The 8,577-nt window shown below is 30.6% G+C and overlaps 1 pseudogene across 1 annotated transcript; it reads right to left on the minus strand.

Annotated features, from left to right (window-relative positions):
• Positions 1–2,550: 2,550 nt before the first annotated feature.
• BDBG_17940 lies at positions 2,551–2,639 on the minus strand (annotated as a pseudogene). The gene has a single exon. The product of its transcript is annotated as a tRNA-OTHER (tRNA).
• Positions 2,640–8,577: the final 5,938 nt, after the last annotated feature.

Consider the following 8,577-nt stretch of genomic DNA (forward strand, 5'->3'; position numbering starts at 1 on the left):
CAGCTGAAAAACTCATGAAATTCCTATTCTTCCGCCCTGAAGCTTCACTGTGTACATGTATAAATATTCACTTCAATCACTGATTTCTGCACTTTCTCTTTCTTTTCTTCTCTAACATTTTTCACTTTTATATTATAAGATCTATCTATTATACTGATCTATTCAGTATAGATCTCTTACACTTGAAAAATATTTATCATCTTCTTATTAGAAATAATTATTCACTGAGATATCTGAATGTGGAATAACATGTAAGAAATAGAGAAACAATAATCAGTTAAATGATCACTGAGTTTCAAGATAGAAGCTTGCTCATCAGTCACTCTGACCCTGTAACAAGATCTTACAAAGAGACTATCAGTGAAAGAAGTAAGAGTTCTGACATCTTCAATGTATGAGATATTCATACAATTACAATTCTTCTGATTCTGCAGATAACACACATCTGATAAACTATACAGCTATGTCTACTGATAATATGAGAGAACTCTTAAATATAAGTATAGATGCAGTGTCACAGTGGCTCTAAGAAATGTTAAAATTATAACAGTAATAGATAGCTGATATACATGTAACTCAATAACATCAATATGAGAAAATTTAACAATTATCTCAACTAGAAACTCCTGTACAAGCAACTTCAACACTGACAGAATCAAATATGAACACAATGTAAGTGCTGAAAAAATGCTTAGATGCTCTCACATATTTCAATGCTTTCAATCTCACTCTCTACTCATTATGAAGACTGGAAATGCTTATAAAACTAAGTGTAGATAAAGATATCATCAGTTTACTAATTAATCAAGATTGATATATCAATGAATGATTGAAGAATCATATAAAACAGAAGTTTCATTTATAAATGAAAGTATATGAATCAGTGTTGTGACTGTCTGATAATATTATCAAATATCTTGATATTCTGTTCTGAGATACTGTCATACAACAGAAAGTATTAGATTGATTACAGAGTGTTCAACAGAGAAACACTTCTCTTATAACATTTACTTCTGACTTCAACATCAAGATTCTAGAAGCAGGTGATCAATCTTGAGAGAATTGAATGAAGATTAGTATGCTTAAGAAGACATTATCTTTCAAACTCTTACAGACTCTTATAAGCATAGACAAAGATCAGACTTATGAAGGTTTCTGTGTACAACTCTGAATATTAAATGACTGTCTTATCAAGCTCAAGAGTATACAGAACAGTGACAGAAGACATTACATCTCAGTCACTTATACACCTGCACTGAGAAATAACAATAGTGATACAGATGTCATGAATTGAGTAGACTCAAATATCTATATATAAGCAAGAGTCACTGCTGTCTGAACAGACTTCTGAGTCTCTGAGATCACTTCTGAAGAAGTCACTGACTGATATCAATAAGAAGTGTATATTAATTGTAATCAATCAGAACACATTGCTTTCAACTACTGATCAGTCTATGTATCTTCTCACTGAAGAGAAAGATCAGTGTCTTCTCACTTAAAGAATGAATCAGTGTCTGTTCATATCAATCACATTACATTAAAGAAAAATTTAGAAGATAACTATAAGAATACTCTGCTGAAACAGAGAAAAGATTAGCTTCTATTCAAGTTCACAAGCAGAAGCTTGAAGAGATCAGATACTAATAATTTAAAGAGAAAATGACAATGAATATAATTCTTGTATTTACTATGATAGATAATATATATAATATGACAGTTATGATAAACAGTGATCTATGTTATTATACAATGATTAAATCTTTAGTTATAAGATGTTATAATCTTCAGTGTATCTTCTTATTAAAATCTCAACTCCTTACAGAATTTGATGATTCAAAAGACATTCACACTTATTATATAGTGAAACTAAACATAGATATTGATGAATATTAATGTGAAGATGTCTATGTATATAAAATTGATAATCTTGACTATAATCTTATACTAGGACTTGTCTGACTATCTGAATAAGACATCTTATTAAATGCTTAAAACAGAAGTTTAATATTCTCTAACAATAATAGAATTCATGAAGATAATATTCATAAGACTATGAATCTTACACAGATCTCTGTCATCACTTATAAAATACTCTGAAAAAGAAGTTATTAGTGAGACTGCTGATAAAGTTACTGATAGTAGAATTATATATCAATCTATTCTGTTAGTCTGACTGATATTAAGAAAGCTCTAGAGAAGTTATTCTGTACTATAATAACAGATTCTCATATAAAACTCTCTCAATAATATCATGAATATCTAGATGTTATTATTATTATTATTATTCTTCCATTATACTCATATGCAAGCGGAGCTTATGATGAGTCCTTGCGTGATGTTAAATACAGGTTAAGTGTTGATTATACAGAAGGAAATACAGGTGTTGAGACCACGCCAAGATAACAAGAACTTAGAAAAATACAAATAAGTGACAATTAAATACATGCGATAATAACTTCCCAGCCCAGGAACATAGAGCGATTCATTGAAGTGATTTATACACCTCTGTATTTATTAGAAACCTGAGGTGCTTGAGTTCTGGATTTAATGTATCCCCTGCGGGTTTCGAACCCACGCGCCTTGGTTTCCCACGCCAAGGCGCTACCGGGTGGCCGCATTAACCATTCAGCCACGAGGGTAATATCTAGATGTCTTTCAATAAGATAATATTATAAATATACCCTCTTTACAAGACTCAGAAGTGAGTTACAGTATTAAGTTAGAAAAGAAGAATGATAAGAACTCTGAGCTATCATAAGATTCTCTTTATAATATGTCTCAAGATGAACTACTTCTTCTTCAGAAGATACTCAATGATCTGTTGAATAAGAGATTTATATATATTAGTTACTCTTTCACTGCAGCTTCTACTCTCTTTGCAAAGAAATCAGATAAAGAACTTCAATTCTGTATGAACTATTGAGATCTGAACAGATTGATAAAGAAAGATTATTATCTCTTATCTCTTATCAATGAAATCCTAGCATATATCAGATAAGCTCAATCATTTACAAAGTTAGATATTATCACTGTGTTTTATAAGATTTATATCACTGAGGAAGATGAATAGCTTATAGCATTCTGAATATATTATAATCTCTTTGAATAAGTAGTCACACTCTTTGAACTAGCTAATGCTCTTAGTACATTTCAGAAGTATATTAACTGAGTACTCTGAGATTTTCTTGATAAGTGTGTATCTATCTATCTAGATGACATTCTCATCTTCACTGATGAATTCAGAAAGAAATATCAAGAACATGTATGAAGAGTATTACAATGATTACAAGAGACAGAACTATCAATAGATATTGACAAGTGTGATTTTAAAGTCAGAAGTATAAAATATCTAGATTTTATCATAGAAGCTGATAAGGGAATTTGAATGAATTGTGAGAAGATCTCTGCTATTCTTGAGTGAGAAGCTTCATATACTGTGAAAGATATACAAAGCTTTATCAGATTTACTAACTTCTATCAGCAATTTATATGAAACTTCTCAGATATCACAAGATCACTTACAGAACTTATCAAGAAGAATTCAGTATTTCAGTGATGAGTGAATGCTGCGGCTGCATTCACATGAATAAAGAAGATATTTATTAATACCTCTCTGCTGATATCATTTGATTCTGACTGTAAGATAGTTATTGAAGCTGATTTCTCTGACTATATTACAGAAGAAGCTATCTTACGATATAATAATAAAGATGTCTTACAATCATATGCCTTCATGTTGAAGAGACTGAGTCCTGTTGAATGTAATTACAAGATCTATGATAAGAAACTTCTTATGATTATATACTGTCTAGAAGAATGAGACTCTGAACTCTGAAGTGTCTTCAAAGTTGAGAAAATGTAACGTGGCGGAACCGAAGCGGTGGCTAGTCAGCGGCGTCATGTAGAGGTAGTTGTTTGAGAAGTCATATAAGTGAGCTTGACTATCTTGCTTGAATAGTGAGCTCGTGAGCTACAGAGTTATTACAAGGATATCACAGATATGATACTTAGTATACTAAGAAGATTATATGAGAAATGCAGTAACTCTTGTATATATTCTCATAGAAGCAAAACAAATCACTGACTTATTTGATAAGAAGCTAGTATCTAGCTATTCTATATAGATAATGAGCAGATACTCTTCTCTCATTTCATAAGTGAGAATAGCTGAAGTGATATCTCAGTAGTATCTCACTGCTAAGAAAGAGTAATCTGCTGACTTTATATAGAAGCAAGATTCTCATATTCATCAATCAGATCTTTGTATTATATATTCAAATAATGTCATAGAGTGATTGAAAACTGGTTTGAATAATCTGCAGAATAAATGAAATCATCTGTAAGAAAGTAATGAGCTGTGTAGAACTGCAACAAGGTATTGATGCAATCAGAGATATGATAATACTCTTTTCTTTAAGAATATAGTTCTGATGCTCTCAGAATTACTGAATTAGAAGTTATCTTTATTGTATAGCAACAGTTGTCAATCAATTGACAGTATGTGTGCTGCAGTACAAAGAAATAGATGAGTTTCTCTGCTGACTATGTAGATCTTTCTTTCTCATCTCTGTTCAAATCAAATGTGTGATAAGTGAGTGTTCTATATATTAATTTGAAATGTGAAAAATGTAGTTAATAAGTGACTTGTAGATCTTTCATTATATTTCATTCTGTGTATAAAATTCTCTGTAAAAGTAATGTGTTTTAGAGACAAAGCTAATAGTAGTGACAGGATTTTTCTGTAAAGATTTTCTCTCTCTATGAAACATTTTTCTTTCCCTCTCTCTCATCTGCAATAGTGAGTACATGAGAGCATTGTTCTTGAGAGATAATAAGAGACTTATTCTGATATTTTTTAGTGAGTAATAAACATCTTTGTAATGTGGCTGCAGTCTCTGTGACTGTCAAGAAAGCCAGGTTGAAGGCAGAGACAGCAGTGTCAATGAGCTGTGAGAGCACTGCTGTCATTGTTATATCTTCTTCTTCTTCTGCATCTCTTGCAGCTGCAGTGATAGTAGCTGTATCTTGCAGTGAGATATCATTTCTTCTGTCAGTTGATTTATCTGTATTCAGTTCATTTCCTGCTCTCTGCTACTATTGTGACACTGTCTTGTCTCTCAGTCAACACAGTGATGTATGACTCTGTGTGATCATTTAGAGACAATCTCAGAGAGAGCTTGATTCTGAGAACAGCAGCTTCAAGAAGCTCAATCTGTAGTTTCTCTTCTATGACATGCTCAAGCCCTGCTCAGAATACTGCTGAGTTGAGTCTACAGAGTTCTGTAATTCTTTTATCTTCTCTCTGTAAGAAGGCTCTGATACAGTCTCTGATCAGTACTGTTACATGCTTACACTATGCTAAGCAGCTGAAGAAAGAGGGGATTTTATATATCTACTTCTTCTCTCATTCTCATTGTTTCTATTGTATCTGAAACAATGACTTCTGCCTCTCTATAAGTATTGTATACTTTATAAGAAGATGTCATGTCAGTTCTGATAAGAAGCTCAGATGCTCAAGCAGTACAGAGTGAGAGTCTCAGAGCTTCAAGTATTGATAAATTCTGTTAAGACTGAGAAGATCCTGCTTACTCATCTATAAAAGAAGGTAAAAGCATGAATCTCTGAGATAGAAAAACATCTTAGAATGACTGATCTTAAGAAGAGATCAGCTAATACTGTTATTGAAAGCATTATAAAGATAAATCACTGATTGAAGAGAATCTCACTTCAATTGAAGTAGATGACTGAGATACTTTACAAATTGATAAGTGAATAACTTTATATATTTCTCATACTCTTCTACAGTGCTGCAGTACTAACTTCTTAGCAGATAAAGATACTGATACTGAAGACTTCAATGATAAAGAATGAGTTTGATAAGAATGTAATTATTGATAAGTAGACTCTGATTCTTCTTTTTACTTTTTCAATGAGCTGTGACTCTATTAGAATAGCAGCAGTCTGTGAGTCAATCATATTAATCTTTATTAATTTCAAATATTTCTTTCTTTTCTTATTAACTGCTTCAGAAATTTTACACTTGTATAGTCTCATTAAACTTCTAAAAACTCTTTGAGAGAAAATAGAAGAAGAGTGCTACAGAGTTTATAAGATACTGACTCATCACTGTGAGATTATCTCTAAAAAATACTTTGAGAAAAATGAGAAGTTTGAAGCAGTATTTCTTATTCAATGTCTCTGATATATAATGAAATAGTCTCTACTAGCTGTTTCATAGCTTGCAATCTCTTTCTCAGCATTTTTCAAATACTCAAGTGATTCTCATGAATTCTCTAATAATAAATAATATTCTTATTTAATAAGATATTGAAGCTTGTTATAATATGTTCACTTATTCAATATTTTCTTCATAAGATATTCAGTATTACTCTTAATCTTGATACTATTCAGCTGACATGACTCTGCTCTGAGATATTACTTATAGAGCTTTAAATAGAAAATATAAAAAATAGAATGAATTGATTTCAATTCTGAGAGTAATTTTAACTTATATATCTGCTTTCTTATCACTCTTATTACTGAGAAAGATTCTAGTTACTGCTTACTGAGCTTCTTATACAGTCTTATTATCTTGATATTCTTTGCTGAAAGTAGTACTTGATTCTCTATCAAGAACTTCATTGAAAGATGTTTTCAATTATAGTATTCTATCTGCTACTTCTAAGTGCAGTGAATGCTTTTTATCATCTACTTATAAATTTTATTTAAAAGTTTCAATCTCACTTTTACTTCTGATACTGAGAGATACTCTGTTCTCTGTATCTGTTTAATATTCTGACTGTCTATTCTCTTCTTTGAAATGTTGTCTGTGACATCACTGAATAATAAAGAATTATATTTATAATAAGCATAGAAAGAAGATACTTTTAAGATTACATTCTTTATATTATTATATATGAATTCAGTAGTCAGAAGATGTTTGAGTTAATCATTCTAATGATAAAAACAGAACACTTAAAGATTCTGTTCTAATGTCTGATTCTGATGTTTAGTCTGGTCATCTATCTGCAGATGAAATGCAGTACTAAGAAGACATTCTACTGTAAGATGATAGTAAAAAGCTGATCAGTATTTACTCATGAAGAGAAATTCTTGATCTGTTATCAATGATTTCAGAGCACTGTGATTATAAATAATGATATCTAAAAACAGATCAGTCAATTCAGAGACTTTAATCTTTTTATAAAGAGAGATATATATTATCATCTTTGTAAAATAGTTGACAATGATCAAAATTAAGTCATATTCTATGACTCTTATTGACATCAGCAGATCAACTATAAAATTCATTGATAAATTCTGTTATAAGCTCTTTAAGACAGGCAGTGATATCAACTTACTATATTACTTATACTGCAGAATCTTTATTCTTTAATAGATATTGTAAGTCTTAACATACACTTTGATATCTACTTAAAGCTTGTTTTAAATATATTTATATTTTAGAAGTTTCTCAGTCTTCTCTAATCTGAAGTGCTCTGTATAAGAATTATTATGATAAATTCTTAATAACTTCTGATATATTACTCTGTTACAAGAGATGAAGACTGAATTATTCAACAGTAGAAGTTTACATTCTTCTAGTTATCAGTGACTTGATTTCTTAGCAGTATTATCTCACTCAGAGTCTGTCTCTTTTAAGTCTAAACTGAATTCTTTCTTCTTCAACTTCTGAATTCAAGTTATAGTAGAGATGTCTCTCTTCTATAACTTATCAATGAATTTTAAAAGTAGTTAAGTTAAAAGATTATAGACTGTTTCATTCTTTGTTAATTCAATAATAGTAAGATATAATATAAGAAGCTCATAATCTTCAGTATCTATTCTCTGCAGAGACTCAGGTTTTCTTTCATCTTCTATATTAAATTACACAGCTGTCTTATCAGTGCTGTTTCTGAGCCTCAGAGAATCTTAATCCTCTACAGTCAGCTTCTTCTATAGTGATGATAGAGATTCTTTTATAGAATTCTTCTTCTCATTAACAATATTATAATCAGACTATCTAAATAATGTGTTGATAGAGTTAAGCTGATCTGAACAGTATTAAATATAGAAATTATACTTCAAAAGCAGCTCTGCTCATCTGGCTTGATATTCTATTAAGCTCTTTATTGTCAAGAAGTAATACAGATTTATATAATTAATGAGAACTTGTACTGAGTACTTACTACTCTGAAGATAATGTTGTCAGATCTTAAAGAATTTGATAATTACTAATATCTCTTAATTATGAATATTATATCTTCTCTGTGTAAGTGATAACTTGTTGAAGAAGAAGATCACTGATCTTCATTCACAGTGTCTTATAGACTCTGTAAAAAAGTCTTCTTTCACAGACATTTTATTGTCTGTATTCTCAGAGTTTATTATTCTCTGATTCTTTCAATGTTGAAAGATCTTCAGTGTCAACTGTGAAAAGATTTCATAGATCTTATTTCTGAATACATCAGTCTCACACTGACTGAATAAGTTAAAATTAAAGTGATTCAGTATTGTGATATCTGTAAAAGCTTGTTTCAATTCTGCAAATATCTGTATAATATCTTGAGTGAGAAT

This window comes from Blastomyces gilchristii, assembly GCF_000003855.2.
Source record: "Blastomyces gilchristii SLH14081 genomic scaffold supercont1.34, whole genome shotgun sequence".
Taxonomy (NCBI): Eukaryota; Fungi; Ascomycota; class Eurotiomycetes; order Onygenales; family Ajellomycetaceae; genus Blastomyces; species Blastomyces gilchristii.